Source organism: Quercus robur, chromosome 9, assembly GCF_932294415.1.
Source record: "Quercus robur chromosome 9, dhQueRobu3.1, whole genome shotgun sequence".
NCBI lineage: Eukaryota > Viridiplantae > Streptophyta > Magnoliopsida > Fagales > Fagaceae > Quercus > Quercus robur.
Genome location: NC_065542.1, coordinates 32,787,169 through 32,801,706, shown reverse-complemented (window position 1 = coordinate 32,801,706; position 14,538 = coordinate 32,787,169). Strand labels below are relative to the sequence as shown.

Genomic DNA, 14,538 nt, shown 5'->3' with positions numbered 1-14,538 from the left:
TTCATTATGCGTCCTCGGCAATAGCTCTCCTCGGCTTAGGCCTTGGGCCCAAACGTAGAATGGGTCTGGGCCACGAATTATCAGGCCCCACAATAATATTATACATTAAAATTAAAGTTGATAATTCAAGAATACACGTGTAGAACATCTTGATAATTTGATGTAACATAAAAATGAAATAAGATAATTGTTAAAATTAATCCATTAATTCTAACCATATTTAATCATTAATTCTAAGACCCTAACCCTACGCATATAAATTAGATCAAAGCTAAGAAAATTATTTTAAACAAAAGGCAACCAATACACAAAACTAATCATTTTAATAAAAACAAAATACAAAAACAAAGAAGGAGCCTTTAGAAACTTGACAATGTTTTCGAATGTTTTGAAAATAATAATAATAAAAGAAGAAAGAATACATACCTGCATTGTCATGGGATTTAGGTGTTCACATATTGAAATAAGCTTTACTCCAAAAAGGATATATAGGGCTATATATATTGGTAGAGTTCCATTTGAAATATAATTCATTTAAATCTTATTGAATTAAAGATATCTAATCAATGTGTTTGTTTTTATCCCATAAAAATTGGAATTGAAAAAAAGGTCATATGAATAGAATGAAAAAAAAAAAAAAAGTTGTTTTAACATAACGTAACATATATAAAATTAAAAATTTTAAAAAGAGAGATAAAAAGAACATGGTTGATAACTATAAGGAATTTTGATATATATATATATATATATATATTTTTTTTTAAATGTCACCAATGTAGAAATTATCAAATTAATGGATATATATACTGTTTTTTGGAATAGATAAAGATTATCAAATTATTGGAGATATATACTGTTTCTTGGGATAGATTTATATTAATCACCTCTTGAAGAATTTGGATTGTGCTTATTCCTTAATAATCAAGTTTTGTAGCTTGATATTCTAATAAAATAATATTAATTTAATAATATTAAAATTTTGAAAATTTAGATGATAAATATTATTTAAATTAAATTTTTGTATGTTAAATATTATCCTCTGATTTAAGAAATATATCCTAACAAATAAAAAAAATAATGTTAATTAGATGATAAATATTATCTAAATTAAATTTTTGTATGTTAAATATTATCTCTTAATTTAAGAAATATATCCTAACAAATAAAAATGATAATGTTAATCTAATTTTATTTAATGATAAGAATGAATTAGAATCCTGGTACTATACTATTCATTTTTAGTTCTTTAAAAATTTTAAAAATTTAATAAAATTTCTGCAATTTGGTGAAGCCACATGGCACAACCACGGTATCTAAACCCAACTTTTATTTTATATAATATAATATGATATCAAAGAAATTTTGATAGAGAAAAATGAAAAGTATAATTTTTGAAAAATTAAAAATTTTTACACCCTTCAACAATTGCAAACATAATAACATATTAATAAGATGCACAACAATTGCAAAGAGTATAATATATTTAAAAAATAATATTTTTGCAATGCAGCCTCATTGGTTTGTGCAAGTTATGGTTCCACGGAGGCATTAACCTGATTCAAGCCCTTTAGCGGCAATTAAAAATTAAAAACATATTATCATATATAATTAAATAACAATCAAACTACCATTAAAAAAATAAAATAAAATAAAAAACAATTGACAATCCATAACAATTCTCTAAATTGGATTAAACTTAAGGAAATCAACTTAAACAAATACACAAAATATATTTAATTTGATGGAAAAAAAAAAGTAAAGTAAATAAATACGTACTTGTAAAGTTGTAGGTTGAAGAAGAGAATAATAGAAATTGTAGGTAGAAGAAAAGAATAATAGCACAAAGGAACTGTATGATGGGTATTAATTATGAATTATTTGGTGTATATATATATATATATATCATATTATAAATATACACACACTCCACATGAGGAATTTTATATGAACAGAAAGTTTAAAGCTAATTAAAACCATATAATATGCCAATTGCTGTTCTGTGTGAAGTATATATTTTTATTAAAGTTTCAATCTCACCGGGTCTTATTGGCCAAGGAAGCATAGCTCTGTGAAAGACAAATTGCTCTACCTGATGCACGGCTACTTTTCAATTAAATATCACGATTTTTAAAAAAAATATTTTTTACGCATAGCAATAGGTTTAACATGATGCATAGCTACTTTTCAATTAGATATCACATTTTTTTTTTTTTTTTAATACGTGTAGCAATAGGTGTAGTAATTTAAATGAAAAATGTTTAAAAAAAAGAAAAAAAGAAGAAGAGATGAAGATAAAGATGAAGATAAAGAATTTGGATTGTAATCAAATTAAGAAGAAATAGATGACAAAAAGAATTTGGTTTGTAATTAAATTAAAAAATTTTAGAAGAAGAAGAAGATAAGGAAAAAAAAATTATATCCATTTTTTCTTTTTAAAATCTAAAAATCTAACAAAATTTCTTCAATTTGATATTGTCATTTGGCGTAACCACGACGTCTAAACCCATTTTTTATTGTATATAATATGATATCTGCTTTGGTGGTAGTGAGACAATTCTTCACCTTCTTAACTTCTTTTAAGATATTGACCTACAATGAGTTTTGTAATAAACACCAAATTATTCAAACCATGTTACGTAATAATATAATTCTATATTTTTATATACCATCTTTATAATACAATATGATAACATCTATGAAATCAAAGAGAATAAAAAAGATAAGAACTTAAAAACACAAAACTTAATCACATTAACCCAAAGTAGAGTTTCAAGTAATCATGGTTTTAAAAATCAAACCGGGCCGACCGGTTCAACAGGGAATCGAGTACCAGTCTGGTCTGATAAAAATGCCCAAAACCGAGAACTAGAGGCAAATTTGGTTTTGCCCTCAATCAGGTTTCTAAAACCATGCCAATAATACAAAAATTCATCAACCTAAAGTAGAGATGAAAAAAAAAAAAAATCCACCAAAAATGAAAAAAAAAATTTGAGAAAGAGAAATAACATTTTTTGTGTGGAAAAATTATGTATAAAATGGGAAATAGAATTGTAAATTTATAGTAAGAGATGGGGAATAAGAAAAACCAAAAATAAAATAAGATAAAGGGAGAGGAAAAGTGATATTAAGGTAAGGGTAAAACTTAGGTACAATTACATACGTACAATTGCTTAGGTTCCACTCTTAAATTTTTTGACACCTATAACTTAACAAACGGACGTTAAAGACCCATCTCTTTTTGTTTTCTTCCGTTATTTATTTATTTTTATTTATTTTGTTTCCTGACCTGTGACCACAACAGAGCAGATGCTTTCTTCAGTTTAGATCTAAGAACTTTGAAAATTGTTCATACCAATGGCGGAGGCGAAGGCTTGTACGATGACGTTTATGGTGGGCCGCTGAGGTTTGGAGTGGCCACTACACTTTCGCCATGTGCTGAGGACTACAACGAGATATTCGAGAGATTCAATGCCTCACGCACCACTTCCATTATGGTCCTTGATCTCCCGGTGGTTGACGAGGAAGGCTTCTAGGTCTTCTTTGATGTCCAGAGCTCCAGCTTCGACTACTTAGAGGTCTTTGGCGGCGGCGGTGGACTAGATTTCACGACTTGCTTTTTGACTTGTCTAATGGTTGGGATATCCATTCCACTGAAAAAGATGAAGAAGGTTGGTATGATCAATGTTCAGAGTTCTTAGATCTAAACTGAAGAAAGCTTCTGCTTTGTGCTTTCTTGCAGTCACAGGTCAAGAAACAAACAAACAAACAAAAAAATAATAATAATAACGGAAGAAAACAAAAAGAGATTACAAATGGACAAAATTTACATCCTTGTAGGGTGAAAGTATAACTTTCTAAATTTAGACAAAAATCCCATTTGAACTGATTTTAGGATAGTGTTGTAGTGACTCCAAGGATGATCAAGTTATCTATATTTATATATATTTAAAAACGAAAGCGTAAGTAGCATTTATTATTACTGTATTTTTATTGAGTTATATTATTCACCCATTATTAACATTTTATATCTTATTTTAAACTCTCTTTTTTCTTCTTAATTTGTGAACTTATTTTTATATTCTCTCTACTTCTTCCCTCCCTTTTATTTTTTCATCTTTCACGCTATTTTGCATAGTAGCCAACAATAAGTGATAGACAATTTCTTCCCATTATTTTTTACTTTATGTTTAACTAGCATGTAATCCATGTAAACACATAAATATATTTAAAATTAAACATAATTTTTATTATAAAAATATAAATAATTTTTAATTTTTTTTTAAAAATAGCATGTAATATGTGTATACGTATAAATATGTTTAAAATTAAACACAATTTTTATCATAAAAATATAAATAATTAGTTAAATTATTTTTTTCAAAAAATAAACATAATTAATCACATATTAAAATCTTGACCTAAATTTAATACTACTTATGATCTTTTCTTCTAAATTTTAATAAGATAAAATGTGTTGTAATTTTTATCAAGTATATATAATTGATTTTTTTAAAAAATTTATAATTCATTAATATTAGATTCTTAATATTTTACTCTCATTAACACGCTTAGCATAAAAATTAAAAAAATTTTAACTCAATAAGCATAAAAATTAAAAATTTTAAGTAAATACATGACACAAACTTAAGTGAATAACTATAATTTGTTCCTCGCATAAATTTAGACCAGCAATGCAAAATTGGATTCTAATTTCAAATTCTAATCCATCTCTTTTAGCTTCAATAAATCTAAGACACATCCAAACTAACAGGTTCTCAAATCATATAGGTATACCAGTTAAAGGCATCGTTTGGAGCTTCGTTCATTTGGCTCATTTGCTTGATTTACTTCACCCAGGTTCCATTTCTTTATCTCTCTCTCTTTCTGCATTAGCTAAAACCATTGCTTTGAAAAAAAAAATTGTGTTTGTTTGGTGGAAATTTGGGAAATTTATGATTTTGGGTTTCTGGGTTTGAAAGGATTATTATTGATACGTGTTTTTTTTTGGTGATTCTGTTGGAAGATATATATTGTACACGTGCTCATTGCCGTTTTTATTTATTATAATTGTTATTGTTTTAAATTTAGTTTTCAGATTATTTGATGATGTTTGGCATTTTGGAAGCACTTGTTTTGGTGCTTTTGAAGGTGAAATTGCTTTTTCTTGGAGCAAAGTAAGTACTTATACCATATGTTTGTTTGCTCATATGTAGAATTAAGGTTAATTTAGTTAGTTGAGTGTGCCTGTGCCTGAGCCTGAGGGGGTTATCTTGTTTGGATATGGATCCCAAGTGTGATTGGGGTTTCCCTATAATGATATGCAGATTTTTTTTTTTTTGGGGGGGGGGGGGGGGGGGGTTAAGTTACACAACACACACCCATGAGGTGAGGTCGGGCCTTGGTGCGATGATAAGTGTCTTCCACCAAAAGCAACAAGTTGTAAGTTTGAATATGGAAATCAACATTTCCAAAGAAATTGGGGGAGAGGTTGTCTAAGGGAAGGAGGTAGTTTAACTAGAGCTCATTGGCAGTGAAGCAAGATCAACTTCTCATTCCAAAGACTAAAGGGACTAGCCTTTCACTAAGGGATACTAGCTTATGTAAGATTATACCTTTCTCAGCCTTTGATTTACGACCTTCTTAAATTTATGTTGTCTCAAGAAATAATGCATACCAATGCATGTCTCTTTCTTATTATTTTTTAATAATTTTATTAGGAGGATTTGAATTTTTTTGCACTTGCTGGCCCATCAAAAGGTTTTTGTTGAGGGAAGTTAAAAGTCCTACACCAAAGAATTCATTGGATGAGATTTCCAGCTATTGACTAAAAGTAGAATGATTTTTATAGAGTGTTTCTGGCACTTCATGCTTACTTTCAATCCCCCACCCCCGGAACTGCCTTTATATTGAAATTTCACCAACATACCCTTTTTTCCTTGTTATCATGAATATGTAAATACACAGGGTTTCAGATCCTTTGTATGGACAGCAGTTTCCTACCAGCTGAAAGACAGGCTTAAGTTGTCGCCCTCAGCCTCCCAATTTGTGTCTTCAATAGCATTTTTTCCCTGGAGCATTAAACCATTATATGGGTATGGCTCTTTCTTTACTTGGTAAATTCATGGAGGTGTGCATGCACATACAGACACAAATACACCTACTTTGTGGCTTCTGATAAATATGTTGATTAGCCTTATATGCTGCTTATTTTTACGCAGTAATGCATGTATATTTAGATTCATGTTTATAGAGTAGGGTAGAGAAATTAGGTACATGTATATGAACACTGACTCCACTTTAGGGTAGAGAAATTAGATTCATGTATAAATCAAATATTAATAGCACAGAAATGCAATTAAAATTCTATTCCAATGCGCTTTTAAATTGGTTGCTGGGAATATAGGGGCTGTGTCTAGAAAGCTTCCTTTTGTTACCTCATTTGATATATTATTTGTATCTGATTCTGTATCTCATGTGCAGAATTTTGTCTGATTGTATCCCTATAAAAGGAAGAAAAGGGATTCCATACTTAGTGATTGCAACTGTGCTCTTTCTCTTGCCATGGCTTGTTTTAGGCCAAAATGCAACCCTGAGGAATTCCACATGGCACCTCATGATCTTCTTAACAGTGCAGAATCTAGGTTCAGCCATGGCAGATGTGGTAGTTGATGCAATGATTGCTGAAGCAGTAAGATTTGAGCGGTATGTGAATCCACCCAAGAAGATAGCTATATCTTGTGTTTGTGTTTAGTATTGGTGTGTGGATCTTTTGTTTAAAAAAACCACTATATTATCTGCAAGTATATCTACTTGATTATTTGATTTAGAAAAGATATGGATTTGATTATCTTATGATGGCTAAGACTAAGATCTCACAACAACACTTGATCAGGGCCTCATTTGCTGGAGACCTCCAGACAATATCTTGGTTGGCAATGGCTTTGGGAGGAATATGTGGGAGTTTGCTAGGTGGTTTTGCACTAACATACTTGCAGATAGATACAATTTTTCTTCTTTTTTCTATACTTCCAGCCATACAGTTATTATCATGTGGTTTGGTAGAGGAGAATTCAGTGGACAGTAATAATTCAAGAAGCTCCCAGGTGGTCAATGAGAACAGTATTCAGGATGAAGATAATTCATTGGGAAAGAAGTCTGATATTGGCAATTTAAGGAGAAAGAAAAGCCAAGAACAGCAAACAGAAAGCAGTTTTCCCTAGTGAATCCAAGGTTCCTGAAATAGTTGACTCCTTGGCATTACGTTTGTTCCATTCTCTGAAAGCAGCTGCTTACAGTTCGTGCCATGCTTTTAAACAACCGATCATTTTTGAGGTAACTACTAATGAAAAAACTTGTCAGATCAATACCATTGTGGTTTAAAGTCACAAAATAATGACTTTCTCTCTAGGGCCTTTACCATTGTTAAGGCAATCCATTAAGATGATATTGATTACTTAAATAGTTAATGATTAATGGTCCATGATGATCTACATCATTAGTGGTGAAATCATCCGATAGGATCACTTTTTTTTTCCTATTTATTATTATTAATTTCTTGTGGGCATACATATACCAGGTGGAAATGTAATTTAAATGTGCTTATCCACCTATGATCCTTGTTGTCGATGCCTAGACTTCGTCTTTGCCATTTCTTTTCTGTAGATATCTTGTTTCTTTCTAATTAATGTTTCTTTTGATTTTAACTTTGCTCTTGGGAAGGCCGGACCAATGACTTGGTTTTTCCTAGCACATGTTACTGTTCCAAACCTCTCAACTGTCATGTTCTATTACCAGACAGAGTTATTAAACCGGGATGCATCTTTCTTGGGGACAGTGCGTGTTGTCAGATGGTTTAGCCTCATGCTTGGAACCTTCATTTACAATCGCTACTTAAAGACCATGAAGTTATGGAGAATCCTCATGTTAGTAGGAAAAGGTTTAATTTGAATTTCTATTTTTAATAGGTTCATTCTGTTTTGCTAGATTTAATTTGACTGATGATGCTTTGCTCACGATCTACACAGGTGGGCTCATATTGGTTTGTCTATCTTGACTCTCCTAAATATTGTTCTCGTGTCTCGAATGAATGTTGCCTTTGGAATATCAGATAAGATCATGGTGCTCTGTGGATCAGCTCTTGCTGATGCAGTAAATCAGTTTAAGTATGTTCACCATTCACTTGTTGCTGTCTCCTTTAGTTAATCTCTTTTTTATCAAACAGTAATCATCTGTAATTGTAGCTTTATGCATGAATGTCATATCAGTCTCTCAAGTATATTCACCTTTCACTTGTTGCAGTCTCCTTTTGTTAATCTCTTTTTTATCAAACAGTAAACACCTGTAAAGGTAGACTTTATGCATGAAAGTCATAATAATGTGCCTGTTTGTGTGCATGGACATGCACCAGTGTTATGAATTTATCCATTTATCTTCCTATCCATATTCTTGCATGCACACTGACCACGTGTCAGGAAATTCGAACTCTGATTCTTTCATCATCCTTACTATTGACTGTTTCTCATGAACTGCAGGTTTATGCCATTCCTGATCTTATTTGTAAAACTTTGCCCTCCAGGAATTGAAGGGACTTTATTTGCCCTTTTTATGTCAATAAACAGCTTAGGGTCCACTTTGGGATCATTCATGGGTGCTGGGTTGGCTTCTACTTTGAACATCTCTTCTGGTTCTTTTGACAACCTTCTTGTAGGCATTGTCATTCAAGTCCTCTGCACTTTCATTCCGATTGCATTTCTGTTTTTGATACCAAAAGAAGCTACAGGGATATCAGCATAGATTGTGATTGATTCTTCAATGCAAAATAGGACTGCCATCATCTGAGAGTGGCCGGTTTTTTTTACAACTGCAGTTATTCAATAGTGGTAAAGATTCACAGCTTAGCACAGTTAAAAGCTTAAGTTTCACCTTCTCTTTTTATACAGTTCTCTATGCGGAGCATGGCTCTGATAATACTGATATGCATAACTCTAGAAAAGTTTTGGTTAGAAATTGAATATGAAATACAGAAAAATCAGTTTCCTGTCTTCTTTTTTTTTTTTTTGCTGGATTTTTATTTATGACTTAGAAGGAAGCTTTTATTGCGTTAACTCAGATATTATTATTAATCCACATCACAAAGCCAATTGTTGGGTCAGTCAAAGGAAGAAAAACATGGTATTTACATTCATTTGTGGAACTAAACTACCTACTGGGTGAATTTATTGTCCTTGCTGCATAAGGTTGAGTAACATAATCTGGATGTAACAGAAATACTCTTCTAAGTAATCATATCCTTGATCGCGTAGAGTTTGATGTGTATGGAGTTGTAATTTCACACTCTAATTGCTATTTGTTTGACTTGGTTCAGATAAATTTTGTTAAGCAACTATAGTAGGTACAAGTTCACACCACTACTAAAACAAAGGGTATCTCATACGTTGGGCATATGAGACTTTTGTCTCATTGACAGGTGGTCTCCATAGGTGTGGGGCCTACTCTGTCAGTGAGACAAAAGGCATATGCGCCCAGCGCATACAAAATTTTCCCTTGAAACCATGATGTGCATCACCAAAAGTGGTTGAGCCATGAGAAAAAGATGTTGTCAAGTGGGAGAAAATACACCCTATTATGGGTGTATGTTTCTCTCCTCTCACAGCTGGTGGGACCCACTGAAAGGGGAAGCATACACCTGTAACAGGGTATACGTCCTCACCAAGTGGATATACTTAGAATGGCGTGTCATCTGAAGTGTCATGACCTAGGAAATGAATTGACGTTATAGCCATCAAAAGAGCCATTGAAATTGCCGCTATTTATATGTCAATGGTAAGAAGAGTACAATGACACAATCCTCGACCAGCCCATTTCTTTGACATTAGGATGGGCCTCGTTGAATTTTGACATATAGGTTGAAAAGTTCTCATGAGTTTCAAAAGATCCTAAAACAGGATTGGCTATTTCTTTCAACTATGTGTGTGTATATATATTAATAGGTAAAACTTAGAGAGAGTTTAATTAGAATTTGAAATTAGAATCCAATTTTGCGTTATGTGTTTAAATTTATGTAGGGACCATACCATAATTATCCACTTAAGTTTGTGTCAATGTGTTTACTTAAGTATTTTAATTTTTGTGTCAAGTGAGTTAATGAGTGCAAAATACTAAGAATATAATATTAATGAACTATAAATTTTTTTAAAAAAACTAATCACATATACTCAATAAAAATCATTACATAACAAAGATCACCACATTCTATCTTATTAAAAATTAGAAGAAAAAAAATGATCATAAATCGTATTAAATTTGGGTAAGAATTTTAATATGTAACTTGTAGGGTCACAATTTTGGAGCCCAAGCCCAAATTGTATGAAGTATTGATTTAATGAGCTCAATACAATGAATTTGTAGAGAATGAATTGGAAACTTGGACCTTAGCGAATCAGACGACGAACCAACAGGTATGGATGATAAAGAAAGAAAGATGATATAGATTTATTAGGAAGAGACGTCCTCGGATTTTATTCGAAGAGACTCATTCTTCATATATCTCGTCCTTCCCCTTTACCAATCCTTCCCCCCTATTTTATACTATCTTCCTCCCATTTCCACTATTCACGTGTAGATTTAGGTTGATAGTGATGATATTTATCCCATTAGCCATTTTCCAAAGTCGTTGGGAATGGTTGTAAAGGTTGAAAAGCAGAGTTCAATTAGTTGCAGAATACTTAATGTAATAGTAGCAGCTTTCTCTTAGATATTTTCAGGCCTCCCTTTGTCCTTTTTCTTTCTTAATACTTATCTTCTTTCATGGAATAGTCCAGAGTGTCACTCTCAATGACAGACCGTCCCCTTTGTCCTCAGCCTTGCCTGGCCGAGGAGGAGTTCTTCTTTGGACTGGGCCCATGGCCCAGCATATACATTGGTATGGGCTTCCTGGTTTGTCACCCCCACATCAGCCCCTCGGGATTCTTCTTTTCTTCTCCCTGGGAGGAAAGGAGGATCTCAATATGATAAAAGCCCCTTCACGCCCATTTTACACCATTTCTGACTGCAAGATATTTTTTAGTTTACCTAAGTCACGTTCCTGACGTTTCGATACACGAGGCGCACCTTCATTAAGGTCTTTACAAAGTGACACAGATCCAACGATTAAAGACTTCTATGGAAATTGAGCGGAATTCATTTCACTCGCAACTCTCTTTTTGAAACTTTGGCGAATTAATTTCTACCAGATTTCACCTTCTATATAAGACACCTTTGGGGGAATCATTCTTTCTCATCCACAGATCCTTGAGTTCTACAGGAACCTCAAGTTCTTATTCCTTTATGCATTCCCACGGACCCTACCATGATGGTGATCAAAGTCTAGGGAATGAGGTGGCTAAGGATAAAGGTGAGGGCAAGGAAAACAAGCCATCATCGGAAATCAAGGATGCCGCCAAGATCTAGGATAACGCAGTTAAGGCAAGGGAAGTAGAGGCCAAAGACGTTCCTTCCTCTCAATCGAGCAAGAAGGAAATCCCTCCTCCTTCAGTCAAGACCTGAAGCAAGTGTAGATCGCATCAGATTTTTGGTGCGACAAAGTTTGAGTCCCACCCGTTTCTTAGCCTTGATAGCAGAACATCCTGTAGTTAGGAGAAGAAGGGTCCATCAAGCATTCCCACCTCTTCTTCTTTCTCATTGCCGGTACCATCCATGCTTCCTCTTCTTTCTCATTGCTGGTACCATCCATGTTGGCTTGATTACTGCTGGAACAAGGTTGTGGATCTAGTGTCTCCGCTACTTCTTCTTTCTCATCGCCGGTACCATCCATACTGGCTCGATTGCTGCTAGAACAAGATTGTGGACCTACCATTCCTATGAGCTTTCTTTTTTCTTTTTTTATTTTTTTATTTTTTTTATTTTTATAGTTAGCTTTTGAAACAGGCTTGCCTAAACCATTTTGTATATGATGTACTTTCCCTTTATTTAATAAAAAGAGAACTGCATTTTTATTTTATGAATCTTTCCTTTTTTGCAATAATCGTTTCATGAATGGGTGTGTTGGTATTTTTTCTTCAAATAGGGCTTAGAATTGATGCTGTTGATGGTAATGAAAAGTTGTCACCCTGACTTTATCAAAACTGACAGTGGCACCCGACTGCTAACTTTAAACAAGTTAACTATGTAGGACTAATTTGGAAAATAATCGTGTGCTCTATACTGTGAACAGTACAACCATCAAAGAATGTAGAATTTAAAGTAAGTAATCCGAGGGGACCATCGTGTACTAAGGTTTTGTTCAACATTTATGATGATATTATAGTGTTAATTCCCCTTAGCCTGTGGTCCGAGGAGTTATCCAGGAATTAGGTTCTGTTTAAATACATGAAAGGGTGTCCGAAGTAGTTAATTTCCCCTAAGTATCTGGTCAGAGGACTCAGGCATGTGTTAGGTTCTATTTAAGCACTTTATAGAGATGACATAGTGTTAATTTTCCCCAAGCATCTGGTTCGAGGACTCAGGCATGCATTAGGTTCTATATAAGCACTTTATAGAGATGTCATAATGTTAATTTCCCCCAAGCATCTGGTTCGAGAACTCAGGCATGCATTAAGTTCTGTTTAAGCACTTTATAGATATGTCATAGTGTTAATTTCCCCCAAGCATCTGGTTCGAGGACTCAAGCATGCGTTAGGTTCTGTTTAAGCACTTTATAGAGATGTCATAGTGTTAATTTCCCCCAAGCATCTGGTTCGAGGACTCAGGCATGCATTAGGTTCTATATAAGCACTTTATAGAGATGTCATAATGTTAATTTCCCACAAGCATTTGATTCGAGAACTCAGGCATGCATTAAGTTCTGTTTAAGCACTTTATAGAGATGTCATAGTGTTAATTTCCCCCAAGCATCTGGTCTAAGGACTCAAGCATGCGTTAGGTTCTGTTTAAGTACTTTATAAAGATGTCATAGTGTTAATTTCCCCAAGCATCTGGTCCAAGGACTCAAACATGCGCTAGGTTCTGTTTAAGCACTTTATAGAGATGTCATAGTGCTAATTTCCCCCAAGCATCTGGTCCGAGGACTCAGACATGCATCAGGTTCTGTTTAAGCACTTTATAGAGATGTCATAGTATTAATTTCCCCCAAGTATCTGGTCCGAGGACTCAGGCATGCGTTAGGTTCTGTTTAAGCACTTTATAGAGATATCATAGTGTTAATTTCCCCCAAGCATCTAATCTGAGGACTCAAGCATGCATTAGGTTCTGTTTAAGCACTTTATAGAGATATCATAGCTAGCCCCACTTCGGATCATCTTTTGATTTGTAGTGCTATTAACATGCGCCGTTTTAAGCAAAGGATTCCATGTAGCGAGACTGTACCAACTAATTTTCCATCTAACTGTTGTGCCTCTATCATTTTGATTGGCGAAGGTTCAGAGGTATCGGCCATCTGGTTCATGAGAATTTGCCTCATGACAGGGGCACGAGATATATATTTGATATTAAAAGCCCCCAATATAGTTCCGTACGAAGCAATCTTCTGCATGGCATGTGCCACGGCCAAAATGTTCTCCTCTACCAATGGTCAATATATCGCTGTACTGCCTCGGTAGGTTGAGCGTTCAACTTGCTTAGAACCAGGTTCCCACAAATGGCGCCAATTGTAGGGTCACAATTTTGGAGCCTAAGCCCAAATTATATGGAGTTTTGGTTTAATGAGCTCAATACAATGAATTTGTAAAGAATAGGTTGGAAACTTGGACCTCAACAAATCAGACGATCAACCAACAAGTATGGATGATAAAGAAAGAAATATGACATAGATTTACTAGGAAGAGGCATCCTTAGATTTTATCTGAGGAGACTCATTCTTCATATAGCTCGTCCTTCCCCCCTATTTTATACTATCTTCCTTCCATTTCCACCGTCCACGTGTAGATTTAGGTTGATAGTGATGATACTTGTCTCATCAGCCCCTTCCCAAAGTCATTGAGAATGGTTGTAAAGGCTGAAAAGTAGGGTTTAGTTAGTTGCAGAGCACTTAATGTAATAGTAGCAGCTTTCTCTTAGATATTTTCAGGCCTTCCTTTGTCCTTTTCTTTTTTAATACTTATCCTCTTCCATGGAATGTTCTGAAGTGTCACTCTCAATGACAGACCGTCCCCTTTGTCCTCGGCCTTGCCTGGCCGAGAAGGAGTTCTTCTTTGGCTGGGCTCCTGGCACAACATATACATTAGTATAGGCTCCCAGTTTGTCACCCCCACATGACTCATTACATTTACTTTAAAAAAAATGATTAATTATTTATATTTTTATGATAAAAATTGTGTTTCATTTTAAATGTATCCATACGTATGCATGTGTTACTTGCCATTTTTTTTAATAATATGATTAATAATTTATATTTTTATAATAAAAATTGTATTGCATTTTAAATGCATCTATGCGTTTGCATGAGTGACATGCTAGTAGATCTTAATAAATCACACTAAAAGAAAAAGCACTTCAAAACAGATAGGCAACTGAAAATTATATCTTTGAGAGTTATTATCATTG

The 14,538-nt window shown here is 33.7% G+C and overlaps 1 pseudogene; it reads left to right on the top strand.

Moving 5' to 3' along the window:
* The first annotated feature begins 3,282 nt into the window (after positions 1 to 3,282).
* LOC126701274 (probable folate-biopterin transporter 4) lies at positions 3,283 to 9,048 on the top strand (annotated as a pseudogene).
* The last annotated feature ends 5,490 nt before the right edge of the window (positions 9,049 to 14,538 follow it).